This window comes from Girardinichthys multiradiatus, chromosome 7 (assembly GCF_021462225.1).
Source record: "Girardinichthys multiradiatus isolate DD_20200921_A chromosome 7, DD_fGirMul_XY1, whole genome shotgun sequence".
NCBI lineage: Eukaryota > Metazoa > Chordata > Actinopteri > Cyprinodontiformes > Goodeidae > Girardinichthys > Girardinichthys multiradiatus.
In genome coordinates, this window is record NC_061800.1 from 38,828,064 (window position 1) to 38,846,825 (window position 18,762).

At 40.2% G+C, this 18,762-nt stretch overlaps 1 long non-coding RNA gene across 1 annotated transcript; it reads left to right on the plus strand.

The window, feature by feature from the left end:
* The first annotated feature begins 12,259 nt into the window (after nucleotides 1–12,259).
* LOC124871778 lies at nucleotides 12,260–15,729 on the plus strand. Its single transcript, XR_007039115.1, has 2 exons — nucleotides 12,260–13,028; nucleotides 13,234–15,729. It is a non-coding gene; the product is annotated as an uncharacterized LOC124871778 (long non-coding RNA).
* The last annotated feature ends 3,033 nt before the right edge of the window (nucleotides 15,730–18,762 follow it).

Genomic DNA, 18,762 nt, shown 5'->3' on the forward strand with positions numbered 1-18,762 from the left:
ATGAACTTTTTTTGCACATTCAAACTTACATAATGAAGAGACAAAGCTAAAATCACTTCTATTAGCTTAACCACTAAGTATTTGTTTTCTTATTTGCTTACTAATTAAATCATTGAATTTGGTGGGTTCTCACTCAGATCCGAAAAAGGTTAAAAATTGGCTTTTGAATCAAAGAGACATCACTGCAATCTGCAAACCTTGTAACAGCGAAGCCACATGGTAACATTTCCAGTATTTCCTTGATTTTCTCTGAGTATTATGTGTAAACATCCAGATTCTGTGCTGTCAGAGACAAGCTGCTGGATAGCAGCATCTTATTCATGTCTTTTAAAATCAATCTAAATTTTTGTACAGTTGTATAAATGATTCGATTTGTTTAAATGATCTGATATTACTCAAATAACGTAAAACGAGGTTTACACTGTTGTAGCTGGTTAGGAGGGAGATCATTTTTATGTTGTAAAGAAATCCAGTTATGTTTTTTTGTATTATGTTTCAGTTGGCTCATTATATTCAAGTTTACTGGCTCTACTGCTTTTTTCTGTTAATATTTAGGGTAAAAAGCTAAATTAGCGCTGATTTTGAGACATTTTCAAAGTTTAGCTCCTCTTGCTGGTTGTTTTGGAAAACAAATTTAGTTTTTAAAAAGAATGCTAGAAGTTGTTAGTTATTACTCTATGATTTAAGTATACATTTGGTTAAATTACTCGAATAAGACTCATAATTTAAAGTTCAGGACTTGGACTCAACTCGGGTCTTAAATGTTTTTATTTGGGACTTGACTTGGGATTTGACTTGGCATGTGGGTGGAACGATATGAGACTTACTTGTGACTTGCAAAGCAGTGATTTGATCCCTACCTCTGCCTGTGACGCAGATCAGGCCGGGTTGTGTGAAACATTATATTTTTGCATGGTTCAGTTTTGCTGTTTGGAGAAATAAACGGCGAATGCAGTAAAGTCGTTAAACAAAAGCAGGCATCTTACTTTTCATCACAAAGTCCCAGATTCTACCGAAATTATTCCTTAGTCAACTTTTAGTCACAACAACTCTGGGAATCTATTAAATCCAAGATGAAACTCAGAAATGGTTTTCATTTTTTGTAAACAAATGATACAACCTTTTTTATTTTTGCAGATTAAGTTGCCTGAAAGCAAGAAAGTATGTTGTAGTAATTTCTGCAGAGTTTGGAGCATTTTCATTAAAGCTTTAAAATGTAACAGTTGTACTGTACGCTGTAATATTATTGTTTTATTGCTTGATTTTATTAATCACAATGATTTTTTAAATAATTTCCACAGAACACCAACAGTAATGATCGAATAGCATTTCTGTTTTCTTGCTTAGAACAATCTGAGCGACAGTAAAAATCTGACAGCACACATAAATAGAGTTTTGCCTTCCCAGCCAGGGGTTTTTGCTCAATCTTGCTTATTTAAAATCTGATCCTTAATTTTGTTTTAAATAATTTGCTAAAAAGATTCATTTTCATGTATGAATAAGTCAAAACTTTCGCATTGGCTTAAAGATTTGGAATATTTTTTAGTGACTGAAATTTTAACACTGAAGACAAATCTGTCTTGCAGCCTAAAGGCCAATACACATATAGAGAAGATTGTTTCTTTAACTCAAGGTGGTAAGAACGGGAGAAAAGTTATTTCTGTCCAGGACATTTCATGCTTCACAAGAATTTAAGTGCAGTCCTCATAGGTCTTTCTACGGCAGCATTTGTGTATAATAATTGCCAGACACCACCCAATAAAAGGTTCTGTCCAGATGACCGATACCTTTAAACAATAAGATCATTCTGATATTTTGTTACCTCTGTAAAAAAAAAAAAAGGATGCAAATGAGCAAATGAATGCTTTAAACCTTTATTTCACTGCTTAGATTCTCTATAACCAACAACATGTGTTAAACCTGAGAAAACTGAATGCTAACACTGAATCAAAAAGTGGTTCAATAAAGTGTTAGTTTGCTGTGCACAGTCACGATTTTTAGGTCTTTAATCCCTCTAACAGATTTGCTTGGATATATATGTCACATTAAACGTGGAAAAAGGTTTAAATGATTTACCACAAAAATCAGACAGTTAACCAGCGGTGTGCAGACTTTTCATGTACTGTATGCTCATCAAAAATCTAAAACAAAAAAACAAATACCAGTGACTGTCAGTTTGTATTAATTTAAAGTTGAAATTTTGTCAGTTAACCTGAATCAGTTCTACAGGTACTATTTTTATGAAATAAATCAAATCAATTTCCATTCCATGCATGCACCTGCAGTACAACCTATGTTGTCACCATTATTGCAATCAGCATGAGTGGGAAGATGCAAGAGAAGAAATCAAATTAATCTACAGCAAGAATGAGAGACGTTCATCTTCTAATTGATTGGTTCAGTATCGTACTCTGGACTTGTAGATATTCCAAAACTGGATGCATTGCCTCTGTACTGGCACGTCTTTCTAAATAGTTCTGGTGATACAAGCAGAATATATCAGTGTTGAAAATAATTCAATAAAATGGACTATTTAAAACCAGAAACTAAAAGATTTCTGCTAGTTGAAGATCTAATGGAGCTCCAAATGGTGTCCTTACCATAGTCTGGTTCATCTCTGTCTTTTATGTCTGCAGCCAACACAACTTGGCACTTGGTGGTGTAAACCCTATGCAACTCAATTCTCAATCTGTCTGATCCCTATTCTGTTCTTCATTATTGTTGTGTTCCTCTTGGGAAAGGTCCTACAGACTGGGTGAAAGCACTTCAGAAGGTCAAACATCTATATAGCGTTCTAGCTATACAGTTTACCAAAGCAGGCTGATTGCCTCGAATCTTGTTGTTTACTGCTGATTCTCTCTGCCGCGTGCAACATCTCTTTCAAATTCATACAATGCATGCAATGATTTTTTTTTTTTTTTTTAAAAACAGCAGTTTATTGCAGAACATCATTGTACAACTGTAATTTTATTGTCATTGCATGAAAATTGTTGACAGAAATTTCCCCAGTGGCTAGAATCTTTTAGTGCAGTATAAATTATGTCTCTTTGGCTGTGGTTTGCATGCCATGCACCTGACCAACACATTTAATAAAAAGGCTTTTTAAATGCAGTTTATTACACTAGAAGTCAAATTGTCAGATCCCCCCAAAATCTTTCTTGTTTTACTGCTGAGACGGAGAGCTTCTTGACCTCAACTGTTCTGAAAACGTAATAAACCAGAAACATGTAAAAAGTAATTGGATTTGAAATGTTCCAGTGTATAAAAAAAGTCAGTGGTTTACTTTACTTCATAGCATGTTTGCATAGATGTAAATCATTCTGGTGAAATGTACAGATTTTTACTCTGTTTTTTTTCACTTCACACAAGCTTTCAAGGGTGTATTTTCTCTCCGTTGCCTCAGAAGCTGCTGCTGGCTCCACCAGATTTTTATGGACACATACACACAGCCACACACTTGGTCAATGACATTGTGACACTGATGTAGTGCAGCTGAATACCTTATGTGAGGGTGAGTGATGGACCGCTCACACTGATGGCTGCTGTCTAATAGCTTGTGTGTGTGAGAAAGAGAGAGAGAGCAATACTGTAAACAAAATTATATTCCGCACAGGAAACTTTGACAGAAAAGAGAGACGGGTCAGATACTGTAGGGGCCGGGGGAATAATAAGTAGCAACTGAACTTATGCTTATATACAGAACCTCTAAGGGGAAGGCCTTCATCGCTCACATTCATGAGGTTCATAAAAAGATACAACACACGTGACTTGCAGGGTGTCCACGTACACACACACGGATGGTGCTAAAAACTGGGCAAGGTTTCACACACACAGATTGGAAGTGATTATAATTCACTGTGAGGTCTGGCTGGTGTGGTTATCTCCAGCTCCACTATCTATTTCTGTGAGTTCATATGCCTCATCAAGGTAGCAGAAAACGAAAGAAAGCACCAGGAGCATTTAAATCATAAAAACTGTGGAATTAAGAGGGAGAAGCAGAAGAAACCATGCTTGACCAAATATAAAGAGGTGAAGAGATAGAGGGTTAAAAAGTGAAAGAGTAAGAAAAAAAGATTTAATTGATTACATGTTTGCATGTACAAACTTGGCAATAAAGCTGATTCTGATAAAGCTGAATTGAAAAGTTTTGTGTGGAAAACTTGTCTTTTGGCATCAGTCATGTTGAATTTTTTTGACAGCACACTGTTTGACAGAACATAGTATGAAGTTTATAACGGTATACTACATGTCCCTTTTAAGGTGACATACAAAGTGGATCTCCAAAGTTTACACACCTCTGGTAAAAAGTCAGGTTCTTGTAATGTAAAAAAATGGACAAATGAAAAACGTGCTTCCACTTGAAGTGTGACATACTGTATATCCAGTATCCATACTCATACTCGTCGTCTTCTGTTTTATGCGGAACTCGGTCGTGGGAGCAGCAGACTTAGTAGAGACGCACAGACTTCCCTCACCCCAGACACCTCCTCCAGCGGGAGCCCAAGGTGTTCCCAGGCCAGCCGAGAGACATAGTCCCTCCACTGTGTCCTTGGCTGTCCCCTGGGCCTCCTCCCTCCCAGTGGGATGTGCCTGGGACACCTCCCAGGGGAGGCGTCCAGGAGGCATCATATATATATCCTCTCTCGATGAGGAGGAGCAGCGACTCTACTCTGAGCTCCTCACCGAAGGACCATCCTGCGGAGGAAGCTCTTTTCAGTTGCTTGTATCCAGGATCTCGTTCTTTCAGTCATGACCCAAACTGCATGCCCACAGGTAAAGATAGGAACGTAGAAACACCGAAAAATCAAGAGCTTTGCTTTTGGGCTCTCTACAACAGACCAGCACCAGTGTGTGCAACCTTATACCCTTTTAATCCACCTTTTGGTTAAAAAACGGCATTCAGTGTCCGTTGGTTGGAATCTACGACCAGAGGGACGGACAGATGGATGTCAATAAAGATTAGAATTGCTACAAATTACTGACTGAGGTGGTCTCAATACTTATGGGATAAAATGTGAAAAAGTTTAAGGGATATTCACACATTTCCAAGGTTTTTATTTATTTTCTGCAACAGTTTTGGTGACCTACAAATGAGCTCAAAGAGGACAAATTTAAAATTTAATTATAATTATTGTAAGAATGTCAGTACCACTTTGAATGAATGTATGTGGCAAAGACATTTAGTTTTTTATGAAATATGATTTTTTCCCATTGATGTCTATTTTGTTTTACCCCCTTTCATGTTAAAATTTTACATTTGTACCACACATTCAAAAGATGAATAGAACAGTGTGCAAAAGGGCTCTTCTACTATGAACAAGTCACATGCTTTTATTGCGAATCAATGCAGATGATGCTATTTTTCACACTGTCATAGCTGATCAATGGGAATTATGCCATGCTTTTTAATTGTCACCAGCAATCAATGAGGATGGTGCCATCATCTACAGCTCCTGATAATTGCTGCCAGTAATCATTAAGAAATATGCCCTAGGTTGACACACTGTATGATCACCAAAGCAGTTCATGATTATATGTTGGGAAATGAAGAGTATAACAGAAGGAGGAAGTTTAAGAGTTGTGTGAAACATGTAAGACAATGTAAAAAATTTGACACAGGAGAGACACAAAGATCAGGAAGCAGAGCAGCCATATTCCGGCCATCTTCCTCTAAGGGCTAATAAAACAGTACAGCTCCAGGTGGTTCTGACCACACCCGTGGACCAGCTCATTGCAGCAAAGAGTAGCATCTTGGGATCACCAAATCTACATAACTATGATTAGACTTTTTCCTTATGCTAACTGGTTATTTGGGAGATGTGTTTCACAAAAAAAGCCTTTCTCTTCTGCCATTACAGATCTTAACATGTGGAGTTTGTTAAACTCTACTGGGGCCTCTAAAGGAACTATAAGTATTAGTCAGACTAAGACTGAGCTTTTTGGCAATAAAACTCCCAGTGGGTTTGGTGTGAAACAAAGAATGGATATGTGGAAAAGAACCTCATCAACACCGAAATGTAAGGTGAACGACCTGTGATGCTGTGAAGGTTTTTATGAGCTTTTTGAAATACCATCCACCCATCAATTCATCGTCTATACCTGCTTATCCTGGCAGCGCTGCAGTGGACCTAGTACCTATCTCCAGCAGTCATTGGGCAAGAGGCGCACTACATCCTGGACAGGTTGCCAGCCCTTCAAAGGGCAACACACACAGGACAAACAACCACACACTCGCACACCTCTAAGGGCAATTTAGGTTAACCAGTTAACCTAACAGTTATATTTATAGGCTGTGAGAGGATGACCCAGAGAGAACTAACACAAGGAAATTTGAAATACATGTTTTGTGGGGTTTAGCAGCAAACTAAAAGTTGATCATCATTTCAACAGAAATCAAATATCTAAATCAATAAAACAGTTTCACCTGAAAAAAAATGTTACCTTCTCCCATGATTATCTCAGTCCCAGACCTAAATCCTATGGAAGTGGAGGGAGCTGAAGAGTTGAGTGCATTGGAGAGGAACCAAGACTTCTGACAATAGGGACAAATATGGGTACAAATATGAATTGCCAGAGACCCCTCTTTCTTTATGCTCCAACATATGGAAATATTACAGGTTATTGTTGGAAAAGGAGGGAGCTATACAACGTATTACCAACAGAGGTACCAATAAGTGCAACACGTTTAATGCTAGGTAAACACATGAATAAATTTGGGATTTGTTTTCTAGGATTTTTTTTCAATTTCAATTTTCCTGAAAATTTGGTATGCTTGATTTACCCATCACGAACCCTAACCGACTGCTAGGGGTGCATATATGCAGGCAAAACACAAATTACTTGAACGATTGTATGCAAACTCACTTTAAAAAAAGCAAGCAAAGATTTTACATGTTGGTTGTTGTTTTTGCATAGCTTCTTCAGGGGAGGCAGGAGACATTGCTGAATATTTATGCGACTGAGGACAGTGCCCCCGTCAAAACATACCACATTTTCTTTTCCTTCCAGTGCTCAAACATATTATTTTTGAGATGATAAGGATGAACCTTCCCACAGAGCCCAACTTCCTTTTAAGTGTTTTGCAGATACAAAATGTGCAAAAATCTCAGAAAAAAGAATCCCTCTCTTATTTGTTTTTGGATTAACATCAGAAACATTCCCTGTCTCTCTCTCTGTAACAACAACAGCTTCTTTTTCTTATTTTAACCTTTAAAACTGACCGCTCTTTTTCCTTCCACGAATGACTGCCTCCTCTTGAACCTTAAAACTAGGCGAGACATACTCCCTCCACTTCCTGCTTGGCACACTCGCTCTAATGGTTGACCCTGCATTCTCCACATGAGATAACTATGAAAATGATGCTCTGTCTTTATTTTTGATTATTTCTCTCAAGATCACACACTAACAGAACCGAGAGATTAGAAAACAGGCAAAAGAAGCAGAGTGATGGAGAGTGAATGAGGAATATCAGGGAATATAGGAATAGCAACTAGCAGAGACTCCACAGCAATCATGCCAGTCACAGACCATCAGCAAGAGGTGAGCAAGCCATTTGCTTCTCTGTTCACTTGTCTTCAACACAGGAAATAGCCAATATTGTGGTAATACACCCGGGGAACACGAGGAGGATTTTATTTCTATTCATGACCGTGTATGCAGCTCTGAACTGTCCATGCTTGAATGTACAGGATGTCTGGACACATAAATCTTGTGATTTGGAAATCTAAAGGGCGTTGACTGTGGTTTAACAATATAATTCACCACAGTTCGTGTGAAACATTTACAGAAACTCAACGTTGGCATGTATTTCATTTTAATTTTGATCTTTGATGATGATTTGTTTGAACCATTTGTTTTTCAGGTTCAACTGATGATAGAACTTTAATTAAATTTTTAACTGAATTGAATAAACTGATATTTAAAACAAGAATTCGTACAAGTTTAAATTTATTCATTAAAATATACACCCCATTGTTATTTGGATTAATGTCTCCTAGATAGTTTTACCTCTGACTTCATGCTGTCATCAATAACTTTCTGGCATAATTTGTACCACATATTTGACCACTCATCTGTTTAAAAATGATGAAGTTAATTTAAATTTGTTGATTTCCAGCTTTTTTAGCAAATTTTCAATAGGATTTATATCGGGTTCATCCATATCAGGTCTGACTATTAAAACACACTGAACAGGATATGCTAAAGTCCACATAGACAGAACAGATCACAGTATTGCCAATCATCATTCCTTCAGAAGCTGTGATGTTTGAAAATACAGGGGTTGGACAATGAAACTGAAACACCTGGTTTTAGACCACAATAATTTATTAGTATGGTGTAGGGCCTCCTTTTGCAGCCAATACAGCATCAATTTGTCTTGGGAATGACATATACAAGTCCTGCACAGTGGTCAGAGGGATTTTAAGCCATTCTTCTTGCAGGATAGTGGCCAGGTCACTATGTGATACTGGTGGAGGAAAACGTTTCCTGACTCGCTCCTCCAAAACACCCCAAAGTGGCTCAATAATATTTAGATCTGGTGACTGTGCAGGCCATGGGAGATGTTCAACTTCACTTTCATGTTCATCAAACCAATCTTTCACCAGTCTTGCTGTGTGTATTGGTGCATTGTCATCCTGATATGTGGCACCACCTTCAGGATACAATGTTTGAATCATTGGATGCACATGGTCCTCAAGAATGGTTCGGTAGTCCTTGGCAGTGATGCGTCCATCTAGCACAAGTATTGGGCCAAGGGAATGCCATAATATGGCAGCCCAAACCATCACTGATCCACCCCCATGCTTCACTCTGGGCATGCAACAGTCTGGGTGGTACACTTCTTTGGGGCTTCTCCACACCGTAACTCTCCCGGATGTGGGGAAAACAGTACAGGTGGACTCATCAGAGAACAATACATGTCTCACATTGTCCACAGTCCAAGATTTGCGCTCCTTGCACCATTGAAACCGACGTTTGGCATTGGCATGAGTGACCAAAGGTTTGGCTATAGCAGCCCGGCCGTGTATATTGACCCTGTGGAGCTCCCGACGGACAGTTCTGGTGGAAACAGGAGAGTTGAGGTGCACATTTAATTCTGCCGTGATTTGGGCAGCCGTGGTTTTATGTCTTTTGGATATAATCCGGGTTAGCACCCGAATATCCCTTTCAGACAGCTTCCTCTTGTGTCCACAGTTAATCCTGTTGGATGTGGTTCGTCCTTCTTGGTGGTATGCTGACATTACCCTGGATACCGTGGCTCTTGATACATCACAAAGACTTGCTGTCTTGGTCACAGATGCACCAGCAAGACGTGCACCAACAATTTGTCCTCTTTTGAACTCTGGTATGTCACCCATAATGTTGTGTGCATTTCAATATTTTGAGCAAAACTGTGCTCTTACCCTGCTAATTGAACCTTCCCACTCTGCTCTTACTGGTGCAATGTACAATCAATGAAGACTGGCTACCAGGCTGGTCCAATTTAGCCATGAAACCTCCCACACTAAAATAACAGGTGTTTCAGTTTCATTGTCCAACCCCTGTAGAATTAAACTGAAAGGTATCACATACCACCAGAGATGGCCTAAGCTAACTTAGGGGGCAAAGGGCCAACAGAACATCGGGGTCTCCCATTAATACTTCAATTTTAATACAGACCATAGATCTAAAGTTTTATATGTGTTTATTGAGACTGAGAATAACATTAAATTTGATTTTACAGGTTCAGCAAATAAAATATTTAAAATAGTTTAAAAATGTAATTTGCGATTAAAAGGAATTGTCAAGTTTACTTTGTAATGGTGCATAGTTACATTCTGACTTTTATGTGTTTAGTCCTTGTTTTCTGCTTGAGCTCAGTTTGTTCACATATACAGTACATCTTAGGAAATAATAACCAATTATCCATGATTGCTTTTCAGCTCAGCCAATTAAAGTTGGTCTCATGTTCCAGATTTCACCAGATCCATACTGAAACGTTGTTGGTGGTTGTGATGTTTGGGCTGAATGGTTTACCTTTGGACATATCAAAACTGTTTTCGGTAGAGATAAACCAGGCAAACATTAAGCTTCTGGGATGATCTTTCCTAACTTATTGAAAATTTGGGCCTCAAAGCTGGGTGTGTGACAGGACACCAAACATTTTGAAAAAGCTTCACTAATTCTGCCAAGAAGAGTTGTCAAAAAACCACCAAATGTTATGACATAGGTTTGTTGATGGATACAAAAAGCATGTGGCTGAGGTGCAACTTGCTATGAAACATGTAACCAAATATTAGTGTATATACTTAAGAATATATATATAGTTTTAATACTTTTTTGATCAGAGACAAATCCATGATAAATTAGTGCCCCCTTTTTAAAAAAAAAAGTCTTAATGTTATATAACCATTCCCCCCTAGGAAAAAACACTGTTCAAAACCATAAGTTTAGATTCGAAGGAACACAATTATTAGTAGCTTATTGTATATATGTTGATTCATGGTGCATTTAGACTTTATATTGAATATAAGCATAGGATTCTGGATGATGCTGTGGATGTCTGTCCATATAATAACAACTCACCTAAAGGCTGAAGTGGTTTTAAATATTTTCAAGCATGAGACAAAACATTTTGCACTGATGCAGCTTTGGTAAATTCAATATTTCAGTTAGTTTCCACTGAGATGCAACTCCAGCTGTTATGCTCCCCCCTACCTCTAGATGGCACTGTTGAATAGTCCTTTAAAACTTCATGCTACATGGAACACAGGTGAAGCTGTGAAGATGACATTTTATTATGATCAACATTGCTAAAATTAGACCCTGAAATTCTAAGTTTTAGATATTAAGTTTAAGTTGGGCATAAAACGAAATTCTAGTGCGCAGTTAGCAGTTCAAATCTCATAATAATCAGTAGATTGTAAATGATGGAATCTGAATATGAAAGGTCTCTCCACTCTTTATGGATGTGTTTGGATGAGTGTGGGTGGTGTGGGTGGTGGTACACACAAATTAAGCGTACAATCCTGAACTCAAGTTGGAAATCTTCTTCATATCAAATGTTCAGCTGCTATTCAATCATTTTTCTTTTCTTGTCTCTTTCTTTTTTCCTTCATTTTGCTCTTCTGGTATGTTGTACTTATTATGTGCCTACAGTCACAATTCTGGTAAGATAAACACACACACACAGCAGAAGATGGATAGTGCTTAGGTAATCAGGTGTGGATGTGCGCGCTCTGAAGGCAACATATGTTTGGGCCTTTTCCTGATTGTCCTCAGAGGAGAGAGTGCCCTCTAGCCCGTAATGTTCCTGCATCCGTCTGCGTGTCATCATTTCTCATGCTGCTGAGCCTCTGGTGGCGCAGGCTCAGGGTCAGACTACACCTAGAAACCACTCAGGTTGTTTGCCCATGATGTAGACAGAACCTGGTTCATTTGTTTTTAGAAAAAGAGGATCAGTACAGCAGAAAGGGCCAGGAAAGCAAATAAAATGAATTTTGCTGACTTTTACGTTATTCTTGTGAGCGGGTGTTTTTCTGATCAGTCTGCAAACAATATTTACAATTTCAAACAAAAACTATTTACAGAAAAAGAACAACGGTTCCATCATTCATTCATGGTTGGATAAATAGGAATGGGGAAGAAAAATACTGAACCTTAGATCTTAGATCTTGAGGATAAAAATTGATAAAATACCTTATAAAATACTTTTTAATAATGTTAACAATGTATTTGGTGTTACAATGCTTTGAATATGCAGACAAAGTGTGCCTATTTTATGTTTTCTGTTGAAACTGGACTCTTGTGTGTAATTGTAGGAATTACACACAAGCTTAGGAAAATATAAAAAATTCCAAATAGTGTTCATAAAAGCAAATAAGTAATTTATTTATCCTTTAAAAAATGCTTTTCTCTTGTCCAAAGTGCATTGATAAAGTGATATCGTCCTTATGTAACAGATCAAACAGCACCATCTGTCAAAAGACCCACAAAAGTCAGAAATTAAGTGTCGGGGTTGGAGATTTCTGTGTTTTTTTCGTATTGTTTGTGTTTGGTTTTCTAGAGGGCGTTGGAGAGCAGGAGCAGTGAGACAGGTGTTCTCCATTCACTGATGATGAGGCTCCTGGAGTATTTAAGCAGGAGGCAGCCAGCATGTCAGCGCTCGAGTGTTAGCCTTCAGTGGTACTATCCAAGCCGACCTTTGAGCCGCTTCTCGTATTGCTTGCTTCGACTTTGTTAACTTATTTCGTCTTTTCAGTATACCATGTTGGTGACTACCTGGATGTTACCCAGGCTGGCCACCAATGAATTTTGCTTATGAGACCTCGTTCCAAGTTTCCCACGGATGGATCTACAAACTGGTGTCTCGCTAATGCTGTGCTGCTGGATTTCCTCCTGCTGATCTTTTCCTGGATTCAACCTCCGATCCTGCCTCCACGAAACCTGTCCACCCTCCACCGCTCCACTCGTGCCCACAATACAATCCTCCAAACACCGTTAACGCCCAAGGGACTAAGTATCTTGGCATAACTCACCTCCGTAGTCCCATGCTGTTTCCTCCGGCCCGACTCCCTCTCCTCCTGGCGGTTTGTCAACAACCAACTAGTAAGAAACAGAACCCCATCAGTTTCCCATCTTAGTTACCGTCATTTTACCTATGCTTTCTTCATTACAGCTTTGCCTACTATGCCAAGACCGTACTTACTTCTGTGCTTTCAATAAATCTGTTAAACACTTCCTGGTTTCCTTTGAGCGTTTACTGCATGTGGGTCAGAACTATCCGTAAAACGATGACAGAACATTCGAGCCAACCCGACCCAGCAGAAACGCTCAGGGGAGTCCTTTCAGACCACACTCACCTTATTCAGACCCACGATTCCACTTTATGTACTCTCGCTGAAAAACAGAGACTAACCAATGTTCAGCTTGAACAATTAACATCCATGTTCCAGCACTCCCTGAGCAGCTCCACCGCCCCGCCTGTCGAGGTTGCTGCAGCAGCCCCCGTCACTCAGCAACTAACCTTAGTCCGGACAAGTATTCCGGTGAGTCAGCCGACTGTAGGGGTTTTCTAATGCAATGCACTCTAGTATTTAATCGCTCACCCCATTCTTTTCCTCATGATTACTGCAAGATTTCATATATTCTAGGCCTTTTGACTGGGAGGGCTTTGAGGTGGGCTGAGTCCCGTTTTCCCAGTTGTGCTCAGTTTGATGTTTCTTTTCTGGTTTTACCCTTGACGGTGGACAGGTCCGCGCTGACCCGGAGAAGGTCAGAGCAGTACTGGAGTGGCCCGTTCCCGACTAGAGGAAGCAGTTGCAAAGGTTCCTTCTACTTCTACTGCAGATTTATCCGAAACTACAGCCAGACGGCAGCACCTCTGACTGCGTTGACTTCTACCAAGACCAGTTTCCATTGGACTCCTGCTGCTGATCAGGCCTTCAGGAGTCTTCAGGAGAAATTCGTCCAGGCTCCCATCTTGATTCACCCAGATTCCTCTAGACAGTTCGTGCTGGAGGTTGATGCTTCGGACTCTGGAGTGGGAGCAGTACTCTCTCAACGATCGAGTGAGGATAGTAAACTTCATCCTTGTGGTTTCTTTTTGCACCGGCTCAGCCAAACTGACCGTAACTATGATGTCGGAGATAGAGAACTGTTAGCCATTTAGTTGGCTTTAGAGGAGTGGAGACATTGGTTGGAGGTGGCTACTCATCTTATTCTAGTCTGGACCGACCACAAGAACCTAGCTTATTTACAGACAGCTAAGAGACTGAACCCCAGACAGGCACGCTGGTCACTATTTTTCTCTCGTTTTAACCTCTCCATCTCTTTCAGACTGGGGAGTAAGAATGCGAAGCCTGAAGCACTCTCCCGACTGATCGCATCAGATGATTCGGAGAGAGTCCCTGAGCCCGTTGTCTCCCCTACCTGGGTCATTGGGGCTGTCTCCTGGGAGATTGAGGAACTAGTTAATCATGCTCTGAGAACTGAGCCTGACCCGGGAACAGGCCCTAAGAAGAGAACTTTTGTCCCAGCCTCAGTCAGAGCACGAGTTATCCAATGGTTCCACACTGCTATGTTCGCCGCACATCCGGGAATAAGTAGAACCATTGCATTGATTAAAAGATGTTTTTGGTGGCCCTCTCTGCACCAGGACATCAGGGAATGGGTTCTCGCCTGCACGGTTTGTTCTAGGAGTAAGAGTAGCAACCAACCACCGTCTAGGTTACTTCAACCACTGAACATTCCCAGGCGTCCCTTGTCGCATATAGCTTTGGACTTTGTAACCAGGTTACCTTCATCCAGAGGCATGACTGTCATTTTGACTATTATAGATTGTTTTTCTAAAGCTGGTCACCTCGTACCGTTGAGGAAGCTTCCCTCGGCTTTCCAGACAGCTCAGCTCCTCATCAAACATGTTATGCAGCTACAGGGTATACCCCAGGATATTTTATCTGACTGAGGGCCCCAGTTTGTCTCCCAAGTCTGGCGCCAGTTTTGCTCCGCTTTGGGAGCCAAGTTGTCGCTCACCTCGGGTTACCACCCCCAGTCTAACGGCCAGGTTGAGAGACTCAACCAACAACTCGAGTCCACGCTCAGGTGCGTTACCTCCTCCTCTCCGTTAGACTGGACTGAGCATCTTAACTGGGTAGAGTATGCCATAAATTCTCAGGTTTCGTCTGCTACTGGTGTTTCCCCGTTTGAAGCCTCTTTAGGGTATCAGTTGCCCCTTTTTGCAGCGGATGAGCGTGACGTAGCCGTTACCTCTGTCCATCACCATGTTCGCCGGTGCACGCTTATTTGGAGAAGGACTGTTGAAGCACTCCAACGCACCGCTGCCCAGAACAAGCGCATTGCTGACCGCAAGAGGCGTCCCGCCCCGGTTTATCAGCCAGGACAGAGAGTCTGGTTGTCCTCTCAGGACATCCCAATGAAGGCGATGTCTAAGAAGCTGTCCCCTCGGTTTATTGGTCCTTATGTCATCGAGTCCCTCATTGGTCCTTCTGCCGTTCGTCTTTGGTTACCATCCTCCTTACATGTTCACCCCACTTTTCATGTATCTCAGGTTAAGCCGTTCATTGTCAACAATTTTTGAGACAAGTGTTCTCCATTCACCGGTGATGAGGCTCCTGGAGTATTTAAGCAGGAGGCAGCCAGCATGTCAGCGCTCGAGTGTTAGCCTTCAGTGGTATTATCCAAGCCGACCTTTGAGCCGCTTCTCGTATTGCTTGCTTCGACTTTGTTAACCTATTTTGTCTTTTCAGTATACCATGTTGGTGACTACCTGGATGTTACCCAGGCTGGCCACCAATGGATTTTGCTTATGAGACCTCGTTCCAAGTTTCCCACGGATGGATCTACAAACTGGTGTCTCGCTAATGCTGTGCTGCTGGATTTCCTCCTGCTGATCTTTTCCTGGATTCGACCCCCGATCCTGCCTCCACAAAACCTGTCCACCCTCCACCGCTCCACTTGTGCCCACCATACAATCCTCCAAACACCGTTAACGTCCAAGGGACTTAGTATCTTGGCAGAACTCACCTCTGTAGTCCCACGCTGTTTCCTCCGGCCCGACTCCCTCTCCTCCTGGCGGTTTGTCAACAACCAACTAGTAAGAAACAGAACACCATTAGTTTCCCATCTTAGTTACCGTCTTAACTTACCTATGCTTTCTTACTTACAGCTTTGCCTATTGTGCCAAGACCGTACTTACTTCTGTGCTTTCAATAAATCTGTTAAACGCTTTCTGGTTTCCTTTGAGCGTTTACTGCATGTGGGTCAGAACTATCCATAAAACTATGACAAGAAGTATTGTGGTAGTTGTTTTATCAACTAACAGCACTGCTGCCCAGCCTCACCCTAACCATTATCCTGCCCAAGAACATTTGCTGTGCATCCTCACACAGTCAGCTTAATTAGCTGGCTCCTCAGCAGTTGGCTATGCAGTTTCTCCTTCACAAGACCCAGACAATTAGCTTCCTTACATCACTGAAAGCTATCCTAATTTTTAAATAAAAGAGAGGACGCAGCGGATTAGTAGTGCATCCACAATGATTAGCAGGGCTGCAATGGGATTTTGTGGCACTGGCAAAATAAACAGTGCGCTATTAGGTGAAGTCTTTCATGCTGTCAGTATAGGACTTTGTCCAGTAGAGTTTAATTTGGAAGAAACGATTTTTATGGGTACCTGGTAAAAACAAAAAAAATAAATAAAATAAATAGTAATGGTGTGACAGACAAGATATGAGGCTCTGTGATTCCAGTGCTCTGTTTGTTTATCCATATAAAAATACAGGCTGCGATCTACCTGCTGGGCATTGCTGCCTGAAGCCGGTACCTTTTAGCAAGTGTGCTCTATTGGACACCTCCCTGGGCATAAACGGGTCATCAGATGGGGACCACAAGTCATGGATATTTTGCTCCTTTACCCTGAGTAAATCTCAAGAGACGGCAGGGATTCCTACCTCCCCCTAGGTGTTATTTGGCCTCCGACTCTAGTCCTTCCTCCTTAACCACAGCCAAAAGCTGCCCTTGTCTGCCTCCTCTTCCAGTTTTTTTAATGGCTTTCCGACACATGCTCCTGTGCTCCTCATCTCATGTCTCTGAGGAGGCGAACCATTGAGGACCCAGCGAAGTCCCAACCTGCTTCCCTGCAGACTTCTGTCAAGTCTGCGTTCTTGGGACGCTTTCTCTCGTTGGCAGCCTCCATGCCCTCCTCCCATTGGACAGTAAGCTCCACCAGCAAGATGATTTTGCGCAACTCTGACCACATGATGTTTCTGCAGTCTCCCTGGGTCAGGACTGTTGACACTCCCAGGTCGACTATGATGGTCCACTCACTGCCAGATGAGAGGGTTTTTGATGCTACTCAAAGGAATTGAGTTCAGATAGGTTAAAATAAATGAATTCATGTTCATATTTCACCATATAAATATGCTTAACTAAGTTCCCAGCTCCAATTTGACTTAGTTATCACTGATATATTATCTTTTGTCTAAACGTAAAAATATTTATTGACGTCATTAACAAAATAGCATTTATGTCATCACAAAACATTTGTAACCTACCTTACATCTGTTTTATTCTCTCCTGTTGTGTTTGTTTATATAAACTGCATTTTAATTTGACTGGATTCTAAAATTAGCTAATCTCACTCACATTTAGTCATATTCAATAAATTTGAACATTGTTAAAAAGTTTATTTATTTCAGTAACTCAATCAGAGGTTGCGCTAGACATTTCATTGTCCGTCATTTTGACTGACAGGGACAAACAAATCCTGTGTAATCAAATGTCTGGAGTGAGATAGCCGCTGATGCTATTGTGAGGTTTTGAACTTTTTCTTCAGGCAGACGACTTCTTGTAGATGTTTTGATGTTCTGAAGTTCTGCCCCCAAATTAGAGACTGGAACTACATGACCCACTTCAGCCAAAGTTTTTAAATCAGGGAACATTTCTCTAATTAAAGTAATCAGAAGTCGGCAAGACTCTCTGAATGAGGGGTTTCAAGCACTCGCTTCAGTAGGAGGAAATTATTCATTAAAATCCTAACTCGCCACCAAGTGGTCAGGGGTGTGAATTACAATCTGTCAAAATAACAGATGGCCTTCAGATTTTTTGGTCACCATTAAAAAAAAACTGTCACCATCAAAAAATATCCTGTTAACGTGACCCCTGAATTCAGTTCATTAAGTGAAACAGAGATTATAGAGATTAATTACACACAAATGGATGTTGGCAAAAATGACATTTCCAATCAGAATATTACATCAGACTTATTAAAAGACAGACATTTTAATGCAGAAATATGACCTTTATAAAAAGTATGTTTAATACCTACTTAAAGGTTGTTATTTTATTAGGAAGAAGCGATTATTATGGGTACCTGGTACAAAAACAAAATGCTGATGGTATGACGGACAAGATATGAAGCTCTGTGATTCCAATTTTAATCTTAATCTTAACCATTTTATCTTTTTATTTATTTATACAGGAAAGTCTGTTGAGACTCATGGTCTCATTTATAGGAGAGACCGGTTACATACATGGACAACAAACATAAAAACAGTAATAATACAATCCACTAAACACTTCTATTTATTGAGTGTGACTGGATTCTGATGCTTACTTTGACAGTCTAAACATTTTACTTATAGATATTTAAAGTTTGCACCTGTAAATCTTTAGTTCAACCTTTAACACATCACTATTGAATGACATCAAGATGAGCTGCACTCTCTTGAGTTTAATCATGTAAAAAATATATTTCAGAATTCTCACAAAAGTTAGCGATTCCCATGGACATGCTAATGCAAAACGGTCTGCGAGTCTGTCAATAATTGCCCAACCATTAGAAGGTAATGAGGCTAAAGTTGGGATCTGTTTCTTAGCCTCATATTGTTGCTATACTAAATGGTTATGTCAGAATTTCTATTGAGATATTGATTGCATTCGATCCTCTCGGTCATAAAGTCTAAAAAACCTGGAATGATTAAATCTGAACTGGACGATTCTAAGCTGATTCCTTAAAACACAGTTTGAGATTAATTAATTTATCTGTTTATGAAAAACAAAAAGGAGCATTTAATGCTTTTTGTCATAAGGGCCACCTAAGAATTATACAAGCACAGAAACCTCAATACAAGCAGGCTAGGACAAAGATCTCTTAGATTTTTAAAACATATTGTCATAATTTCATCTCATCTCTTTTTCATGAACCCAGTATGGTGTATTGTCTCTTCCCATGAGCTGGAAGTATTATTACACACAAATGACTAA